The sequence below is a fragment of the Pinus tabuliformis genome, chromosome 1_2 (genome assembly GCF_031772625.1).
Source record: "Pinus tabuliformis cultivar Carrire ecotype Pingquan chromosome 1_2, CPIR1, whole genome shotgun sequence".
Taxonomy (NCBI): Eukaryota; Viridiplantae; Streptophyta; class Pinopsida; order Pinales; family Pinaceae; genus Pinus; species Pinus tabuliformis.
Window position 1 is genome coordinate 1,294,813,374 of NC_142298.1, and position 22,961 is coordinate 1,294,836,334.

A 22,961-nucleotide genomic window follows, 5' to 3' on the forward strand; every position below is an offset into this window, starting at 1 on the left:
CGGTTTATTCAGAGAACCAGGGATTGTCTCCCTTATTGTTTTGGATCCATGAAGATCAAATTATTCAATGAAGTTTGTCTCGATCTCCCATACCTTGATGCAACGTTTAGTGAATTTCTTGATCCACGTTTAGATTTCCTTTGCTTCTGATTCTCTCTGGTTTAATGAATCATACATGAGTCTCATATCCTTTTTAGTGGTTTTCAGAATGTGCTCAGGTTGTAATTGCTTTTCCCATTCAAGAATTGATGAAAATCTTGCTTTAAACCTTGTATCTTCTTCAACCAAAGATTCAATACTTTCATTGAGATTTAGAACCTCATGATAAAGTCCACAAATTTTATCCATTCTTCTCTAGAATCTAATTTGATCTTTTTCGTGTATATGTCTAACCTACATTGCCTATTCTTTGAATACATTCAGGATCTATTTCACATCATCATCCTGTTTCACTTGAGACTGCAGAGTCTCAATTTTTTCTTTTAGTGCTCTAGTTATAACTTCAATGGTTCTTTCAACTTTTTCTTTCAATATCCGATTTTATTTTTCATGTGCCTCTCCCATTCACTCACTCTGTTGTGAATGCTTCAGTTCTAATTCATTCAATTAACTTTCAAATCAACTTTGTAAGTTGTCTATTTCAATAGTAAATCCTCTAAGCAAGGCCACAAAATGAGTTTTCCAATTTTATTCACTAAATACTTTTCTCTTTTCAATTTTCAATTCTAACCCTTTAATTCTTTGCAACTTACTTTGATAAGCTGCTCCAAGTTCATTGACTTGATATTGTTGAAGGTTAACAAATGCTCCAAGGGCCTATGAAGTTTCTTCAAATTTCTCTCTCACATCTCCAATTGGCTGCCGACTATCTTCAAACATTGTTTCAAGAGTGTCAAGCTTCCTCTTCTTAGCCCTTCTTACAACTTATTTTTTCTATGTATTGAAATAATATTTAGTTAAATATGGAACAAATTTAGATACTAGTTCCACCTTAGTGACACGCTTAAAAATAAATGAATTTGGAGGAATTTTTATGGAGATGGGAGTCATGGAATTTGTGGGGCATGTTTTTGGCACTGCAAGGTTAGTGGTTTTAGTGTGCTGTTCAATTAGTTCTGTTTCTTTATCAAGAGTCTCTGTAACTGTTGAATGAACAATTTCTTGTTCATCCTTTTTACCAGTTTCCATCTCTTCAGTTTGTTCAACATCCTTTCTATACTGTAAGTCTTCTTGGGTGGTTTCCTTAGGAGAATCAAGAATAATAATTTATCTTGGGGAAGACACTCTTGTTGGTTACTTTTCTCCTCTGCTTCTTGTTTCTGGTCCTTAGTCTCTGTTATTATCATGTTTTCCTTATACATATGACCTTGTTGTTGTTGTTCTTTACCATTAACATGTTTGCTAGCTTCTGGACTCGTCGATTATTAGACCGTAACAAAAACATCAAGCATATTTTTAATTTGAATTTCTTGAAACTGCTTACAAGAAGACGCTAGTTCTAAAAACAGCTGAGTAAAATTAACTTTCAGACATTCAAGTGGTTTCAAATCTTCAATTGCAATAGAACATAGAACAATAAAAAAAATCTGCATAATTGTTTTCTCTAAATTCCTGAATGTTTTCCCTGTCCTCAACACTCATTAGTTTTCCCCTTTCAATCACTTGATGCAAACTATCAATGTTTATGAAAACATTGTCAAAATGAGGCTTTTGATGTGTAAAAGTTTTAATATAGCTCACGACCATATAATGATTATTTATTATTCCACTAGGGTCATAATCAAAATGGGGCAATGAGTGTAACCACACATTGTTGAGTTCTTCAACTTCCTTGTATGCATGACCTCTTCCCTTCAATTTTATTCTTCCAAACATAATTGGAAAGTTTATTCAAATCTTCTTATGAAGTTTGCTCATCTTTTGTGCTTAACCATTTAATGTTGTTTGATTTTCCACTTATCTAAGAGAATTTTTTTCAGGAATGTACCTTGGCAATACATGTGGACCAACCTCACTCCCATATATTCTAATATAGGAAAACAACTCTTCAATGAACCAATCTCATATTTGATCAAGTGCCTCTTTTAGCTCTTGGCTAATCCTTGAAGGAGCACTGCCAAAGATGACCTCATGTAGAGGGATCATTACATAATTGCAAATGTCATAAAAATGAAATTTATAATTACTTTCCCATAACACTGAAGCATAATTTTGAATGGGCAGCTAATGGTTAGTGGGATAATTCCACTTCATGAGAGGAAAGGGGACAAAGGCAATCACAATGTCCAAAAGATAAGAAAACATACAATTTTTTTTTCATAACCTAGAGGGCATGGAATTTCTAACTTCAAAGCATTTTTCAAATTTTGAGAGAGAATGTCAACGTAATTGAAATGTTTTGAGTCATAGTGGATACTGTGAATCAACAAAATCCATTGAGTTTTGCAATGCTTAGGGTCCTTTCCCCATATAATATGGACAACATTTTGATGATGAACCTAAAAGGCCTTTTGAAAATAACAAAAATGTAATCTTTGGATGATTTGAGTTTGAAGCCCTTGTTCTCTTCCCACAACCAATGTTCCATTAGTTGATCATAATTTTTTCCACTTTGTCTAAAAACTATATTGTGGAAATTATCAAGAAACTTAGAAGTAAAGGAGAGTTTAGGAGAACTGATCTTATAAATTGTTGAAAGGTTGTTTGATCTCAAGGATGGTATCACATTTCTATTAGAATATATAATTGCATGTGTATGAATGTCAATATGCCCCAAACACGGGGGATTCACTTAGTGAACCTCTAACATATGATGTGCTTTCGTGGCATATTAAACAATACCCTTAATTTGAATACATATTGGAAAATCCCTCTAAAAATCACATTATTTAACCCCCTACCAATATGAACCCAATACAACTTCCCAATTTGAAAAACCCATAATTTCACTAGATATTGTAGGTATCCATTTTTTCATGAAATTTAAGCTGCACTTTTTATATTTGCCAATATAAAAACCCTTTACCCCTATATACCCCCCAATATAATATGTCATTTTTTCCTCAATATGTATCCCCCAATATGAACCCACGTGGTATGATATTGGTCCCCCATTGAAGCCCCCGTGGCCCCAAAATCCATTGTATCATGTCATAATAAGGAGATATTTTAGCCCTAGCAGCAACCTTGTGTAATTCTATCTTCAAATTTTCTCATATCGTGCATTTTTCTCTTTACTATAACTTTCTACCTTTAGCTCTATTCTCAAAGAAATTCTAATTTTCCTTCCATTTCATCATAATTTCAATTTGCGTTTTGAAATTGGTGTCAGAAATCAAAGCTGAATTCAGATTATAATTTCCTAGTTCTGGATCTTCTACCTCTTTTAGTATTTCTTTAATTTGTTGAGCTTCTTGCCTTGAAGTAGGGGATTTGTTTTTTTTTTTTCCCATTTTTTGGCCTGTATGACCAATAAAACAAATAACTAACATTTTTTATGAAGACCACTCTAATTCAATAGAATGTAAACTTTTCAAATATCGCCACTTACCAGAAATTGCAAGTTATAGCATAAACTACTGCAATTCAGGTTGATGTTCAGGTGTTCAAGTTGTGGTTTTAGAGAACAACTGACATAGGAGGTTTAACCGGAAACACAAGGTTTTGAAACTCTTGGACATCAAGTTGTTTAATTCTCATGACACGCAATGAATTTCAAATTAATGTGAAAATACCTCTCAATTATTTTTCTAAAAATGAGGTGAGATTGACATAGAAGTCGAAAAAGCCTCTATATAAAACCTAAAACCCAAGGTGACAAATGACTAGTTTTATTACAAAAAAACAAGAAAAATGTATGAATAATGAAAATCACTAAGGTCGAAGAAAATTATTATTTTATACCCAGACAAAGGAGCCAAAAGTTGGGTAGTCGAACAATCGAAGGTACTTCGAAAAACTTAAATAGATTTATCGGTTTTGATGCCGACTCAAAGCCAAGTGAGGGCAAGGTCCAAAGAAGGGGGTGAGAAGAATTGTTAGGTCGAGAGGTCGAAGGTCGGGAGACGAAAAGTTTTATGGAATAATCATATGTTCAACTTCTCTTACCACTACTACAAAAGGAGTGTTGATTGTTTTGTGCTAGTATGTCCAAAGCCATGTACAAAATAATAAAGATGATAACACCTAGTCCTTATCGTGCATGATTTTGAAATAAGACTCAAGCACTCTAAACCTATTAGAATCTAAATAAATATAATTAAGAAATTAAAAAAAATTATTTGTGTTTCCTAATGTTTACTTTAAAAATTGTTTGTTTATTTAATTTTTAGTCAACAGAGACCTGACCTCCCGACCTCATATTGTGGGCCTAGCAGTTAGTAAACAATCGAAGGTATGTGGAACAAAAAATAAAAATTTCCAAGGAGGCTTGATTCATTTCCTCAGGTCTACCCCAACTTCCCGATTTGTTCCAGTGGGACACACAGTGGGGGTTGATTATAGTCGGGCTCGATGATGATTTAGGTGCGTTAAGGAAAATGATACACCTGTAAACTTGGACTCCCGACTTGTTTCCCTTTGGACCCACATGCACTGTCCACATGGAATAACTTGAGTTGTAAAGGATGTGCGGTCATGATATGTGACTGTCATTTTTAATTTATATTTTCAAATCACTTATCTCTTTAGATAACTTTTAAGAATGAATATCCTATCGAGTAGTATCGAATCAATCTATTCCAGTTCGAAAAACACAAGCTGGGAGAGTCAATTCCTTATTGACAATTTCTTTCCACGATACAGATTCAATTGCACCAAGTTTCACAAAGTTCCTCTTTTTTTAAATCCCTTCTGGGAGCTCCTTCAGGTGTTCTCAATTCACAAAAACTATTGAGAAAGTTGTAGGTAATATCATTTAATGCATAAGATTTCATAAAATTTAGTGAGCGTTGCAGTATAATCCATATTTAAAAAAAATGATATTTGGTTATTATTATTATAATTTTAAGTATATTGTCATGAATTTTTGTGGGTAGCCGTCAATAATAAACTATTAGTCACATAAAAAAGTGAAAATATGAACATTTTACCTGCCAAATCAAGAGTCAATAGTGGGTAGTGAAACAATTTGGCGAAAGGATAGAAGTCTCGACCCCCAACTTGCTTTGAGGAATTTTGGCTATGACATATTGTTTGTCTATTACTATCACAACGACACTATGCACAAATATTTTCCCCTTGAGCTAATCCATTAATGCATGTGTTTCCATTGAATTGGTTCAAACTTCCATATTTTCACTACATGGAAACTCTAGACAAAATAAATGAAAACATCAAAGCACCATTAGTAGAGAGGTGTTGTTATACTAAATTTCCTTGGGATTTTGTATGAACTAATAATTCCTCGCTCAACAAGCTCAAGTGTGTAATTAGTGCAATATTGCAACATTAAGCAGGAAAATCGTAATGGTTGTAGAATTTAAAATCCTTACTCATTATAATCGTAATTAAATTATAGGTAATTTTTAATCAAAATATAAACATTTTTTTAATTAATGTAACAACAATACAAATTTATCACAAAAAAAACTTTCCCAAAATAATATTGTTCATGTTAACTAATTATGGTTATGGAAATTTTATTGTCTATGATAAATTTACAAAGTAGCATTTAAAACAATTAATTTATTTTTAAAAGTAAATAGACATATAAAAAATAATTAATAATAACATAAATTTCAAAGTGTGGAAGCATTCACAAAATCCATCAAGGCCTGGACCAACTATGACAATGTTTAACAAAGTACTTCTTTGATTGCAATTGATAGGTTACATAGGGGACACAATGTCGACCTGTTCTATGAGGTGATAAGGGCAAAAAGCCTGTATCACAAAATGCGATTGTCCATTAGAAATGCTAAGGATATTTTTATCTCTTAGCTTTTAGGTTGTAACTTCACATGAGGGCTTGTGTAGCTTGCAGTGGAATGTACTCTCTTGGATAGGGCACAACCTCATGGGAGGAATTGATTTGCATTGTATTGTTATTGAACTTTCTGACATCGAAAGCCTTACGTTTCCTATTTTCTCAAGACCGAGTTGATGAGCAGATGAAGTCATTCCACCATGAACAATGTGTAGCACATCCTTGTTATTGGCAAGAGAGATGGAGGCCCTTCGACAACCATCAAGTTCATGGTTGGACAAACATGTTGCTTATTCCTTGTCCCCAAGAGACAAATGTTTATACACTGAGAGCTCACCCAGTGCACTCCTGTCCATGCGACTGATGCCAGTTTTTTAAACCTTCAAGAGAATTTCCCCATTTGAGTGTCAAATGCTAATCTTCTTGTGTCCTTTTCCGTACTCTGAGAACCCGATGGGCTAAAAAATAGTAGCCTTGTCGTAAGCTCGGGAGGGATAGCTCCACTGAATGTTTTAGTGAGCCATTGTAACTTTGGAAGGAGGATCATGCAGGTTCAATCGATTAAAAAACCACTGTAGCCAAGCCATAGCTAAATCCATCCTAAATGGGTAGAATGTTCAAAAAGGAAGCAAGACTTGATAAAAGCCACCAGTTCCAAGATCCATAGAGTCACATTATGGAAAAGCTAGCTAGGAATAAAACCTTATACCTATAATCAGATAATCCTTATTTAACGAGCCTGATGATGATCTAGTCGTGGCAACTCTAGATTGGATGCCTAGGCATCACCCAATCACTATGCAATGGAACAATGAGTGACGTGGCTAGAGGTAGATTTCCTTAGACAAGCACATGAGTAGAGCGTCGAGGGTCGGGCCCAAAAATAACAAAACTGGGTATGTTGTTGGATAGGGTTGACCTCCACTAACCTTTGAGATGAACACTGCTACTTGGGCCACTAAGTCTTTACCACGTGGAAAATGAACGATGTTTTCCATAGAAATAACAAAATTTAGCGCACCAATGGATAGGGCCAACTTAGGCTGGCCTTCAAGTTGACTACTGCCACCTGGACCCCTAAGTCACTGTCACGTGGTATATATATATATCTATATATATATATATATATATATATATATATATATATATATATCAAACTATTATATATTAATATTTTAAATTTAGTCGAGGTTGGGACTACGCTCGGGTCAAGCAAGTTGATGTACCAACGAAGGGGACCAATCTCGACTAGGTCAAAGAGGGCCTGGGCCTGACTAGCCTTCGAGCTAATTATTGCCGCTTGGGCCACTGAGTGGCTGTCATGTGGAAGATGAACAATGTTGTTACAATGATATGCTACCATGCGGGAAACTCACTTGCTGCCACGTTGGAGGTGAACGACATTGTTACAGTGGAACTTAGTATATATATATATTGAATTTAGTCGAGGTCGGGACTACACTTGGGTAAAGCAGGTTGATCTAACAATAAAGGGGATCGACCCCGATTTGGTCGGAGGTTGGGGGTTGAACCAGAAATAACAAAACTGGGCATTCTGATAGATAGTCTCGACCCTGACTAGCCTTTGAGTTGACTACTGTCACTTGGGACGGTAAGTCCCTGCCACGTGGAAGATGTATGTTATTGTTACAATGTTATACTGCCACATGGGTCCCACTGAGACGTTGCGATGTGGTATATATATATATATAATAAATTTGAAATTTAGTCAGGGTCAGGATTGTGCCTAGGTCAAGTAGGTTCACATACCAACAAAAGTGACTGACCCCAACTAGGCCGAAGGTCAGGGGTCAGGGCTCGAAAAGCCTTTGAGATGACTACTGCCACCTGGCGTGCTGAGCCCCTACCACGTGGACGATGTACATTGTTGTTACAATGTTATACTACAACATGGGCCACTGATATGTTTCCATGTGGTGTGTGTGTATATAGATATTTATATATATTTCAAACTACTATATATTAAAATTTTAAATTTAGTCGGGGTCGGGACTACGCCCCGTCAAGTAGGTTGATGTACCGACTAGGTTGAAGGTCTATGGTCGTGCCCAGAAATAACAAAATTGTGTGCACTGAAAGGCTTCAACTCCCGACTTGTCTTGGAAGTATGCCTATTCTGCAGTTTCACATGTCTGCTCTAAATGAAGGTTTGTACTTAACGTGTCGAGGTAATAAATGAAGATTTGTACTTAACGCGTCGAGGTAATGGTAATAAATAAATACACACTTGCCATGTCCTTTCAAACTTCAACTCTATGTGCTCATCATACATCATATTAACCAAACAAATATGGAAGCATACCATCTGGCAGCGAAATCCATCATTGCTAAATAAAATTATAACCTTGTCAACAAATCACAACTTCAATAAATAAAATAAATAATAATAATAATAATAATAATAATATAATTTTGTTATGCAATATCGACTTTAAAAATTGTTCGTTTTAATTGTTGGTCAACAATAAATTAATGAAAAGCAAACGCATTACCAAATATATAATATCCTACTGGTAACCACGATAATAAATGGCTCTCATATGTTATTACCATAATTACACTATTAAAAATTGTTGGACACCTAATCCTAATGGGTTAGTGTGGAAGTCGAATGGACAAAAGCAGTCCAAGAGACCTTGGGATCTAAAACCCAAGAGTCATATGTTGTACTATAAATGTATATCTGATGTTAATAAAAAAAGTACTGCATGATTATCTTTCATATCTTTCTTTTCTGTCCATGTGTGTTTAACATGGTATCAGAGCGGGCGATCTCCTGCCCTGCTCATATTTGAGCCACTTGTTTTGTGGCCTCTCTTTGCATGTCAGAACTGCAGACATTTTCCTGTCCACTAAATTTATGGCAAGTTATGCCCTCATTCTCTGTCTTTCAACCGTTCTGGCTTGTCAGCGTCTCAGACCTCCTTGCGCATAGCAAATCTATCGCTTCAACCTGTAGTGCCACCTATTATCTGCCATCCCTATTAACGATGCATGTGATTCTTTACCGATTTTTATGCTGCTGATACATATAATTCTTAAAAGAAATTTGGAAACGGCTCATATCATTTACCAGCAATGATGATATACGTTATTTTCTATGAGAATTCTCTGCATCAATGTTCTGTCCTCAGACTGTCAAATCTTTGCCAAGCGTTACACTAGCATTCTTTGCCATAACGCCTGACATGGTTAACGCCTAGCATGGAGATGCTGCGGGAATGGAAGAACAAAGTGAAGAACACCTGAAGGAAGGAGAGCAGACCCTCAGCCATACATTGTGTCGGTTCGTGCGTCAAAACATTTGGCCGGCCATCGATCGGCGGACTCCGAGGTTGCTGCAGATCAACGGAGGAGCTCGAGGCCTTCAATTTGAGCCTTTAATTGACTGTTGCCGTTGCAGATTTTCCATTTTTTTTGTTTTCTGAAGAGGAGGTCGAAGTTGCTGGCACTCAATTGCGCCTTTGGTAGCTGGATTTTAATGCATATTTTTATGTCCAGGACTCATTTCACATTCGGCTGAGCTTTCACGTTTTCCAGGGTTTATTGAACAGGATTCGATCTTTAAGCCGATAAAAGGCTTGAATGTAACAGAGAATTGTCTTCTTGGATTGGACGGGAAGCCCGCTATAAGTTCGTTATAAAAGTTTTATTCGAATGCCAGAAGTGTGAGGGAGTACTGCATGAAAGACCACTACACGCTCGGTATTGGAACGTTGTCGCTGCTCTGTTTCGAGTTTGTTCTTAGTTTCAAAGCTCGTCTCCAGCGACCTCACCTACTGGACGCTCATCATCCGAGGCCTCAAATGGTGTCGAGATGCCATTGATCAAATTCTGAGATGCATAAGACGCCTTCAGGTTGCTCTGGTGAATTTGGCAATTCAGCATGAAGGCTTGATAATTCCTGGCTACACTCATATGCAAAGAGCACAACCACTACTATTGCAACACCTCCTACTTTCATATGTTGAACAGCTTGAACGGGATAGTGGTCGGTTAGTGGATTGCAAAGCTCGCATGAACTTTTCTCCCTTGGGGGCTTGTGCCCTTGCTGGTACTGGACTTCCAATTGATAGGTTTGCAACTTCTGTGGCACTGGGATTTACTGCACCCCTAAGAAACAGTGTTGATGCGGTGTCTGATCGGGATTTTCTACTGGAGTTTCTTTCAGCTAACTCCATTATTGCTATCCATCATTTCCCCTGATCAACAACAGTTGAGAGAGATCCCTCAAGCATTTCCTGATTTGTTTAAATTTAGCTTGTGAGACCAGAAAGTAATTTGCTCAGACACACAGTCAGAGCCAGTGGATCCATAGGAGCAGAAATTTTTGATTGAATTCTCTACGCCAAGAAAATCATAAACGTCATCTTCAAATATTGGATCAATTTTGTTGCAGTCTTTCATCTTCTTCTTCGCAAAGCGCTTTCGTCTGCAAGGTGAATAAAATCATTAATCGTTTTACAGGCGGGCATGACGTCCGGGTTCTAGGCGAATAAGGAACTCCCTGAAGCCAACTGTTCGTGTTCACATTGGAAGACCCGTCTCCGTAGGCACATGCACCGAAAATATCATTTCCCTGGCGCTTTCCATGCTTTTATTTTGTTGACTTTTAACAGACGGTGAAACAACATTGGGAGAAGCAGCGGCGGAGGAGGAAGAAGGAGAAGCTGAAGGAAGGCAATCGAGAATTCCTATTGCAAGTCTTACCTCAATATTCGGATTCCGGTAAAGAATTATAGAGAATAATCGTCATAATATTCCTATATTACGGATGTTTTGGAGTTCTTGTCCGTAAAAACAAAAGATTTGAGGTTTTAATTTAAAAAAAAAAAAAGTTCTGAGATCAGATTTGCGCAGAAAACGCTTAAACGAAGATTTATTTAGGGCTTGTTCTGCATTTTTTAACTGAGAGCGGATGGGTTAAACTTTGGCTGCCATGCGAAGAGTTTTGCTGTTGACAGAGAAAACCTATTGATTTTGTAAATTTGAAAGGAAGGAAGAAGCTTTTGTTCTGCTTGGGTTAATTTTCAGAGAGAGATTTGCTGAACTTTTGCATCCAGATATATTTTTTCTGTTTAGTAAAGATATTAAGAAATGACTCAAATTGGTGAAATATTGGAGTTCTTAAAAACTCTGATACATTCCTCTGATCATGGTACAGTAAGAATAGCAAAGCTTCTCTTGTTTACATTAGAACCTGTTTGCATAATGTACAAGAAGATATTGAGTTTTTGCAGCTTGAAACACAGCTACAGCAAGAAGAATTAAAACGAAGGAGTCATTCTGAACCTGTTTCTGTTCAAAACAATGAAGCAGACTCCCATAAACAACAAGTCAATATTGTTCAAGTTCATTCAGATCCAGTACCCAATAAAGCAGCAATTGTATATGCAGATGCAGAAACTCAATCTGCACTTCCCAAGCCCATCATCAGACCTTGGGAACAGCTTGTCCACAACAAGCACAGAACTGGTCTTGGATATGACAAGGACTTGTCCTTTCATATTCTAGACTATGCCAAGCCCATTCAGTTTCAGAGTGCTGGATTCATTTATGACAGTTCAGTTGCTCCTCATGACAGTTCAGCTTCAGCTGTTCCAGATTCTGCCCCTCTTCCACAGCAACAACAAGAACAAAAACAACAGATCGTGAAATGCCAACACTGTGACCGAGTTGGCCATTTGAAAGATCACTGTTTTGATCTTCATCCATGTAAGCACTGTCATAAAACCAGTCATTCTTCACAGAGATGCTTCAGAAACAAACGTCCTGCAAGAACAAAGATTCATCTTGGATGGATCGCTTCTTGGCAATGGGCATCAACGGCCAAGAAGATATTCCAAACACATGTCAGAACTTGTTCCAGAATATTGAACAGTCTTGCAGTTGAGTTTTCTCCATCATCTCACCTTGTATCTGACAGGGGGGGAAATGATGGTCATCTACAAGCTTCAAAGTCACATCAAGCGAGCCTGAGCCACAACCTGCCACACCAGTTTCAGAGTTGTAGCCAGAGACAAAGATGCCCCTGAACATGCCTTCAGTTGGCAATCTGGGACACTTCCTCTAGCAGAAGACTCCAGCTTCTTGCCAGTTTTGGAAGAGTTCCAGGAATCGCAGAGTTGTTGGTCATCCTTAAACCATCACAGATTAAGAACACTTCCTCTAGCAGAAGACTCCAGCTTCTTGCCAGCTTTGGAAGAGTTCCAGGAATTGCATTAAGCATTCCAGCGTTGTTGGTCATCCTTAAACCATCACAGATTGAGAACACTTCCTCTAGCAGAAGACTCTAGCTTCTTGCCAGTTTTGGAAGAGTTCCGGGAACTGCACTAAGCGTTCCAGTGTTGGTGGTCATCCTTAAACCACCGCCCTTTTTTACCAACATTTCATAGAGCACATTTAGCCTAGTGCTGCCATGCATTTTTTGCACATTTTGTATTACAGCTCTCTTCTTGGACTCATACATAACCCTTTGGATTAAGGGGGGGAATGTTGGACACCTAATCCTAATGGGTTAGTGTGGAAGTTGAATGGACAAAAGCAGTCCAAGAGACCTTGGGATCTGAAACCCAAGAGTCATATGTTGTACTATAAATGTATATATGATGTTAATAAAAAAAGTACTGCATGATTATCTTTCATATCTTTCTTTGCTGTCCATGTGTGTTTAACAAAAATTAGTGGCTCTTACCATAATTACACTAATTACACTATTAAAAATTAGTGGCTCTCATATTATCATAGTTGAAGGTTTTGAATATATTTCCATATTTAAAAGAAAAAAATAACAAAATTAATAAAAAAAATTGATATTTTATATGAGTGGATGTCATTACCATAGTTGCATAATTAATATTGAGTGGCTTAGTGGCTTTCATTTATAGGTTTTGTATATGTTTTAATAATAACATAATTATAAAAAAAAATTGGTTTGAGAAAAATAACAAAATTGATAAAAGTTTTGACTTAATATTTAATATATATAAATGGATTAGATTTTTATTCTTTTCCTTAGCAGTGCTGGCCATCATCTTTATTGTGCTTTAATTTTAAATATTAATAAAAATATATAATTCTTCAATGCTAAATATTTGCATAATCATTCATATAATTTTTATATTTTTTAATTTACTATATATAAGTATTAAAATTGAAAATATACATTTAAAAATCTAAATCCATAACTTTGGAATTCGAATGAATACTTTACATCATTTAAAGAAAATATATAAAATCCCATTGGATTTATGAAACTCACACATATAAAATCGAATTCAATTTTGGAAATCAATAATGTTCACACTTCCCAAGTTCAATGTTTTTCATTAGAACACTGTTATTTATACTCCTTCAAAATAAAAATCATATTTTCGAAATTCATATTCTCATCATCAACACCACTCAATGAGAAGACGATTTCAATATTCCTTGCGGAGGCTAATAACAATGTATCAATACATAATCAAAGATTTTTTTGACTGCGGTGGCAATGTATCAATAGATAATCAAAGATTTTTTTGACTGCGGTGGTCCAATATTGTTGAGGAGCCTCTGGGTGGCAGAATTTTAGTCAGAAATAAAAAGGAGCCGTCTATAATATGATTTTTTTGGAGATTTTGGTGACAGAATTTGGCGGAAAAAATTAGGTTAAATCTTGATTTGTATTATTTAAAATGGTTTTTTAACTGTATATTTGGATTCAGCACCCTGAAAAACCCTTGGGATGCTTTGATTGTACAGAAATTAGCTATCAAACTTGCGATTCCAATAAATTACTGTGTGATTTTGACAAAAAAACCCACCGAAAAAACTTCAAAAAAATCTCATTATAGACAACTGCAAATAAAAATCGTTGTGTTAGCTGTTCGCTGGTTTGTTTTGTTTTCTTGATGTTCGCCTAACATAATAACTTATCAATTATTTTCAGGAGTAACTTTTGAGTTTTGATGGTAGCCGCCTTCTCTGACCTTATCGTGAGCGGACGGAAGCATGTCATTGACAAAAAGAGGCGGCGGCTTCAGAGCAATTGGGTTGGGTTTTCTGATTTCCCCTCGCCGCACGCGTTTGAGGATCATTGGTATTAGCGAGGGCAGAAGAAAAAGAAGAACATGCGTTAAAATGTGACCTGCGGAAGGACATGATGTTGTCACCTGTTCTTCTCCGTTGGGGGTGGAAGCTCTTGGAGAAGCATTAATGGCAGAACAGTTTCTCTCCCTCGAATCAGCAGGAAGTTTTGTTTCAGCAGTGTGATCAGGAAACATCGCATTGGCAGAAGCCTCTTTATTGGCCTTGGTAGGAAAATGGGTGTCGGCTTGTGTATTCCCCTCAGCAGGAGCATCATGTGTATTTGCATTGGCAGGAGAGGGGGCATCAAGAACAGGAAGCTGTGGATAATTTGAAGGAGGGGCTGTGTTCTCAAACCGAAAACAAGAAAAACACGATAAGAAGTTGCAGGAGCAGCAGCAGCCATTCCTTTCCCTCTCCATTGTTGCTCAGGAACAATGAAAGAGCAAGTGGGAAAAAACTTGAGTCACTAGTGAACGTAACTCATACAAGTCCTCCAAGCGCTATTCTGCCCTGATATGAAAAGCACAATTCAAACGCAAACGAATAGTGGAGATTGCATTTTCACCTTTAACAAATTACTTTGCATCCACGTCACGTTTCAGAATATTTTAAACATTTTTCATAAGCAAATGGCGGGTTTTAAAACAAATAAAATTATAAACGGTTTCAATAAATTAAAACATATTAATTACAAATATGTTTATCTATACCATTGCTTTATTGTGGTAGTTATAATTTCCATGTAACTAAACAGTTTGAAGAGAATCTTAATCATTTAAGTATCTTGCTGGTGAAGAAATATTATTCTTATTCTTAAGAAGAAAATCATTCCTTTACCAGAAGCACGATTATTAATTCCATATCCGAATGACTTGCTTTGGAATAAAGTTGTCCACTCTTCACATCTAAGGTCGTACATTTGGGAAGGAAGGAAGGAAAATATCTTTTTGATAGAGTTAATTTTAAAAATCCACTTTATAAGTTGTGATTTTATAGATGATTATGAGGTTATCTGGAGAAGCTACTAGAGAGGCGACTTCCTCTTTTTTAGAAATGTCAATGCCTAGAATAAACAAAATTTGCTCTTCAAGTTAAATACTCCAAAAGACTTGGAATATATAGATCTTCATTGAGATACAAGAATATATATATTATAATGTATCAAATAAGAATGATGATACAATTGACAGTGAAGGTCTTGTATATATAGTCAAGTGAGTACCATTTCACGAACGGTCATGTCTGTAGAGACATGTCTCTTTGTTTAACTAGTTATTATTTTAATTATATATTATTGTGATGATTATTTATTATCTATATTTATTACTTTTACATAATTATATTCATAGCATTGTTTTCTTCTTCAAAAAGTTTTGTCCTCAAAGCTTGCTGATGAAAGGGTTTGATTTTTTTTTTTCAAATGTCTTCTCATCTCAGAACTGTTATCTTCATTGATACAAGTTGATATGATCCATGGAGTGATAAATAAAACTGTCGAACTGAGAATGGATCTGACCATCCTAAATTAATTTTCTGATTACTAAAAACTTGTGATGAACTGTTATCATTAGACTGATTTGTGCACACTTCAGTGTTCTTCGGAACATATGTTTTATGTTCTAAGTGATACAGATTCGTAGATTGATTGAAATGTTTGTTCTTGTGATTCAGATGTAAATAAAGAGTTCTTTTCGTTTCCCTTATCATGTGTGTGACAAGATTCTAATTTACTTCACAGTCTCATGTCGTCGAGTTGGTTACAAAAAATTCACTTGGAATTTCCTTTGTCTCAACATCCAAATGTGTTTTTCTTTAACTGATGTGTCTTCTTCTTGAGTTGTGATATTCACATGATTGATATTCATTCCATTTTCTTCAACTTGAATTTCTTTATTTGAAGAATTCAATGCTTCTTTTTCAATAAGTTGTTGCACCTTATTTTCCAATGAATTTTTGTCATTCTTAAGCTTCTTAATTTGTGTTAATAGTTTTTTCACTCTGGTCTTTAAGTCGAGAAACTTCTTCATTTCGATCATAAGTGATTTTGTCAAATTTTTTGCATATTTTGTAATATTTTTTTACCTTCTTGAAAAATTATTTTTAAAATATCTTGAATGTCTTTGGGTGTTACTGAATTTGGCTTCACTATAACATCCTAGAGTGTTATTTTCTTCTTCTCGTAAGAAAATGTTAAAAACGTTTTTTTCATATTTAAGATGAAGGATCTTAAAGTTTCCATTCAGGGTGAACCCAAAATAATGTCACCTTAATTACTCCATAGGGTTTGAACTAAGAATTGTGATATAAATATATAATCCTCAATGTTTAATTGTAAATTGGTTGTCATATTTTTTGTTGTCAAAATAGTCTAATTTTTCGATTATAGTTGACTCTAAAATCACTAATTGGTTTGCTATTTTAAGCGTTATATAATTTTTATCTTCGGCAGGTGATATAGCAATAGTGGCATCTTTTCCCACAATAGACCCTTTAATTCTAAATAGCACTAAAGCATAATTACGTGAAGTTTCCAAGAATATTCATTCCCTCAATTCCAAATTAAATGTCATTTTGCTTATCGAAATGATTTTTTTTCAAATTCCTCTAGTAGTTTGCTTTCCTCAAATATCTCTCTTCAATACTTCAAAATATCCCTTTATATACTTTTTAGGAGTATAATAGTTTTCTTCCTTTTTACCTATATAATTATTATTAAATATAGAAAATATCCTTCTCTATACTCTTATTTAACCTTTGATATTTAGTTTTATATATACCATTTTGTACTTCTATTCTATAACTTTATTTTTCTTATATACTTATTTTTATATATACACCTTTGTACTTCTCTTCTATAACTTTGTTTTTTCTTTTCTATTATATAACTTCAGGAATAGTTGATTTTGATTTTAATTCTTCTTTAATATACCCTTCTTCTTTTTTTAACAAGAAAGGTTGTGAAGTAGCAAGTCCCTAGTAAAAATACGTGTTTGATAAAGACTATGTTCGGATGGAGTTGTGTTTGACCACATACATATGGTCGTTGAAACTATATCACCAAGTTAACAATGAAATGAAAAAAGAGAGGTGGGCCCAGCAGTAGGAAAAAATTTGGAGGCTTTGTTAAAACCAATACAGCTATGCAACCTTGAACTGCGGTTGAAAATGGAGGGAGGCCCCGTGTCAATCTTGGCCAATTTAGATAGATCTTTAGATAGACAATTTGACCAAACTGTTGAACACGTTGATGATCCCCTCAGAAAACTTTGACAAGACTAGGACTCCCGCACACCGTTGATCTGGGTACATAGCAATTTGCTTCGTCGATACAATAGGTATTTTGTCATAGTAAGCTTTGCAACTCTTGCGTTAATGCTCAAACAGAAGGATGTTGATCAATCTATAGAAATATGTCTATAATATCATCAATGCATCCACCTGTAATTTTTGCAAGTGCAAGAGAAGCGTGATCTTTTTCCTTTTGATCTCCTGAAAATTCCACAGGTTTCATGGCTGTAATTATTTCGATCTAGATTACGCCGAAATTGTATACATCATTTTTATCTCTAAGATTACAGGAAATTCTAAATTCGGTCATGGAAATTGCTTCAATCGGATTTGACAACTGAATGAATGTTGTTTCTGTGTAATAAACATGTATCTAGTAATGCCATAGATAATTATGGTTAAATAATTGTCAATAGGCCTTGATAAATCACCAGCCAGGCAAACACTTAGAGCTTGTAGGATAGTTGCATTGACCACACACTTATGCAATCTTTGGATCCAACAGTTCTTTGCATCAGAAGATACCCACTTTGCATTAAGAACTGGACCAAGCTGATGGTAGTGGGCACTGATGAAGAATGTATTACTATCTTCAAGAATCATACTTAACCAAGAGATGTCCAAAACTCCACTCCCAATTATCATGTTAATTTTGAATGGATCCTCCTACAGGATGAGACCAACAATCTTCATAATAGTGAGATGGTCAGAAGAAGAAAGAGTACACTCATGAGTTAAAGAATGCTAGTCCTTTCAAGAACGAGAACTGACATCCCACAAAACCCTCTACAAAATAATCATTTTCCTACTTGACTGCCATGCCTGAAAGCAAGTGAGATCAGCGACACAAGTACCTTGTACCTTCCAGTTCCAAATTGGCCTTTTAGCCAAATCCAACCCTTCTCAACTGATTGACATCTGTGACCTTACCAAACCAGCAACATTTTTCCATGCTGATCAGATACTTTAAAAACAAATGGTCCAGTTATTTGAAAATTATGACTTGGTTGTTGGGTTACATGACTAGTTATTAGTCTAAAATCAATTTAGAAAACTCCCTTTTTCACAAAGCATTCAGGTTTTTAGCTAAATTGTACAAGTTTCTTAAATGGGGACTTGGGTGTCGGGCACGACTTGAGTGCAAACCCCAAACTCTCTTTTCAGAAAATAACAAAATTATTATTTAAAAAATTAAAATTAAAAAAATCCAAAAATATTTAAAAATTTCAAAAAAATGTTCATAAGAATTTTAAAAATCAAACATGAACGATAAAACATAACCATTAATTTAATTCAAATACCAAATAGTATTACCATAAAATTTAAAGTTACAGGTTATTAGAAATGCGCAAATGCATTTTCCAATTTCCAAATTAAATATGTCAAAGCGCCAAAATAGTGCATACGACATAGTCCAGTCAAGCACCAAAACAGTGCATAGTACATAGTCCGAATGTTAGGTCCCTATAATACTAGTGATTACCCCATTACTATTGTAGTTGTATCCCTTCTTAATATTGTTGTGCCCCTATTGTCCCCATATTGTTATTACTGTGCCCCATGGAATCCCTCTATTGTTATTTTTGTGCCTTTATATTATTATTGTTAGGTCGGCTGGGTTATATTGTGACTCCTTAGACTCCTATATATAGAAATGAGGTTTTGTCAATTGAATCATCCAATAATTGTTCATTTGTGTAATGTAAAGGAGGTTTCCCCCTCGAAGAGGTTGAATTCTAAGGCGTTGATCTATCTTTTCTATCTTTTTGTGAGCTGGATTCATAACATTTGGTATCAAAGCTTTGGATTCTAGGGTTTCGCTGCTCCATATAGGTCATCGTGGAATTTTCGTTATAAATTTTTTTCCGCAACGTTTTAGAAGCGAAAAAAAACCCATTTGAGACGAAATCGCATTAAACCTTGGGTCCAAATTTTAGAGCTTTTCACACTATATTTGTGGAGATATGATCTGAGGAAGTCGGTCTTTTTGCAGACTCCTGAATTACATTCCAAATAGGCGACCTGGGGAAAATCGTCATAAATTTCTCTCTGAGCATCAAATTGAAATTTTGTAAGAAGGTACAGAAAGAGGACAGACTGTAGTTTCTTGTATATATTTTTTTAGAGCCAAAGGTTGAAACAGTGATACGTGGCACGTCATACAAGTTTGCTCTACTGAATTAGTCTATAATCAGGTCACTGTGGGAGATTTGGCATAACTCTTCCCTCGAGAATCCAATTTGGATCACACTGGTGGCATTGGAAAGAGGACGCAGAGGGCTACTGCAGGTCACAATTTCAGAACTGGATGATTCGAAATTACAGAGATACATCAGATTCAATATCAAGCTCCTACAAAGTGAAAAAAGGTGTGTAGTTTTTTTTAAATTTTTGCATAAGCTTGGTTTGAAAAATTAGTTTGAAGAAATTCAAAGGGCATAGTAAAGCATTATTATCGGTAATTGATGCCCTGAGGAAAGAAAATGCAAACACCTAGTAAGCAACCTGAAAGCTCTAGCATGACTCATGAAGAAGAGGAAGAAATGCAACATGATATATCAAAATTACGAGATCAAGTGCAACAAGTGTCACTTGCACAAAAAGTAACAGAATCTAAGATGGATGGTTTAAAGAAAGACGTAGAAGCTAAGATAGATGGTTTAAAGAAAGGCGTAGAAGCTAATATGGATTATTTATAGAAAGGCGTAGAAGCTAAGATGAATGACGTGGAAGCTAAGATGGACAATTTGAAGATAGATTTGAAGACAGATTTGAAGACAGGCATGGAAGATTTGAAGACAGATTTGAAGACATATTTGACAAAGTTTCTACAAGAAATGCTTACTAATGGTGAAAGGGTAGTAAAGGAAACTCATGATGAGAAAAAAAGAAATGTTAATCATGATTTTATAGATTCTAATGTTGGATCGAAGACCCACCATATTCCAAAAATCGATATGAGGAAGTTTGATGGCAAGGATCCCGCAACATGGATATTACAGATGGAGCAATTTGTTGATCTCAATAATGTGCAAAACACACAAAAGGTACGTATTGCAACTTTATATTTGGAACCAAATCAATTTGTATGGTATCAATGACTTTGCTCTCGTAAACAAATTATCACTTAGGAAATTTTTACGAAGAAATTGACAGCACATTATGAGGATACAAAAAACAACACTTTTTTTAGCCAATTGATAAGTCTCAAACAAAAGGGTTCAATAATGGAGTACATTGAGGAGTTCCAAAAATTGAACATAAGGGTAAAAAATATTCCAAAGGAGCATAGGATTGATGTGTTCATAGGGACTTTAAAGGATAATATCCAACATGATGTTCGTCTTTGGGAACCTGATTCATTAGAGAAGGCATTCAGGTTAGCAAGAAAAATGGAAAGCAAAATTATGGCAACTCGGAAGCATACCACTCACAACTATAAATATGGAAGTGTTGTTGCCCATAGTCTTCCACAACCTATAAGGTTGACACCGCAACTATTGGGAGAAAAAAGAGCAAAAGGGCTTTGTTACAGTTGTGATAGAAAATACACTAAAGGTCATAAGTGTGCTGAGAAGAAATTATTCTACATAGATTGTGAAGAGGAAGAAGAAAAGGAGCAAGAAAGGTCAAAAGAAGAGGATATACTCCAGGAACAAAGCCTAGATAAAGAAGAAATGAATCCAACCATATCTTGTAATGCATTGGCTGGAATTACCACTCCTCAAACCATCAAGATAGAAGGACAAATCAAGAAGAAAAAGGTAATAGTGTTGATTGATTCAGGAAGTACCCACAATTTTATTCATTGTAAGATAGCAAAAGAATTGAATTGCTTCCTATATCTAGCACCAGAATGTCAAGTGATGGTTGCAAATGGAGGAACGATAAATCACTCTAGAAAGTGCCATAATATCAAGCTATCCATGGGAGAATATGTATTGACCAGCCCAATGCTTTCCATTCCAATGGAAGGTGCTGATGTTGTACTAGGAGTCCAATGGCTACGATCCTTGGGTACAATAGCTTTTAATTTTCAAGAAATTTTCATGAAATTTTCTGCAGAAGGAAAGGAAGTCGAATTAAGGGGTATTCCAGGGAAACTGGGAAAGATAATAAGCTCTAACGGTATGAGAAAGCTTCTAAAAAAGGAACAAAGAGGTGTAATTGCACAAGTATGTTTTCTAGATGTTTCCACATCGAAATCTTCTATTACTCCAGATCTCCAAAAAGTCTTGGACAATCATTCCAAGGTATTTGAGACTCCTAAAGGTCTCCCACCCATTCGTGATCATGATCATGCTATTCATCCGATTCCAGAAAGTGTTCCTCCAAACATCAAGCCGTACAGATATCCCTATGCCCAAAAGAGTGAAATTGAACGTATGGTTGCAGAAATGCTAGAGGCTAGTATAATTCAACCTAGTCAAAGTTCTTTCTCTGCTCCAGTAGTATTGGTGCACAAGAAGGATGGATCATGGCGCATGTGTCCAGATTATAGGGAGCTCAACAAGCTAACTATTAAAGATAAGTTTCCCATTCCTGTCATTGATGAATTATTGGATGAATTGCATGGATCAATTTACTTCACCAAGTTGGATCTTCGTTCAGGATATCATCAAATCAGAATGAAGACTGAAGACATTCTGAAAACAACATTTAGAACTCATGAGGGTCATTATGAATTTTTGGTCATGCCTTTTGGCCTTACCAATGCACCTTCTACATTTCAAGGTTTGATGAATTCCATTTTCAAACCCTTAGAAAATTTGTGTTAGTATTTTTTGATGATATACTAATCTACAACAAGTCTTGGAAATATCATGTTGAACATGTTGACAGGGTGTTACAACTATTGGAGGAGAAACAATTATATGCAAAAAGATCCAAATGTTTCTTTGGAGTACAAGAGGTGGAATATCTGGGTCATATTGTATCTCATGAAGGAGTTAAGGTAGACCCTAGCAAAATTAAAGCCATTAAGGAATGGAAAATCCCCACATCCATAAAGCATATGCGAGGATTTCTCGGGTTGACAGGGTATTATCGCAAGTTTGTTAAGAATTATGGGAGAATAGCAGCACCTCTAACAACATTATTGCAGAAAGATGCATTTTCATGGACTCCAGAAGCAACAAAGGCCTTTGAAAATCTTAAAGAGGCAATGTGCCAAGCACCGGTCTTAGCTACACCGAAATTCACAAAAACCTTTATTGTGGAATGTGATGCTTTAGGAAATGGAATTGGAATTGGTGTTGTTTTAATGCAAGATGAAAGACCCATTGCTTTTGAAAGTCGTCCAATCAAGGGAAAGTTTTTACACAAAGCTATTTATGAGAAGGAAATGTTGGCAATACTACATGCACTTAAGAAATGACGACCCTACGTAATGGGAAGACACTTCAAGGTAAAAATGGATCATGATAGCCTTATATACTTTTTAGAACAAAGATTATCCTCTGAAGAGCAACAAAAGTGGGTCACAAAGATGTTGGGTTATGACTTTGAAATCATCTACAAAAGAGGGAAGCAAAATGTGGTGGCAGATGAACTCTCAAGAAACGATGAGGATGTGGAAGCATTGTTGTGCGCCATTTCTATTATCCAACTAGATTGGATAAACAAAGCAAGGGAGGAATGGAAGAATGATGAAGAA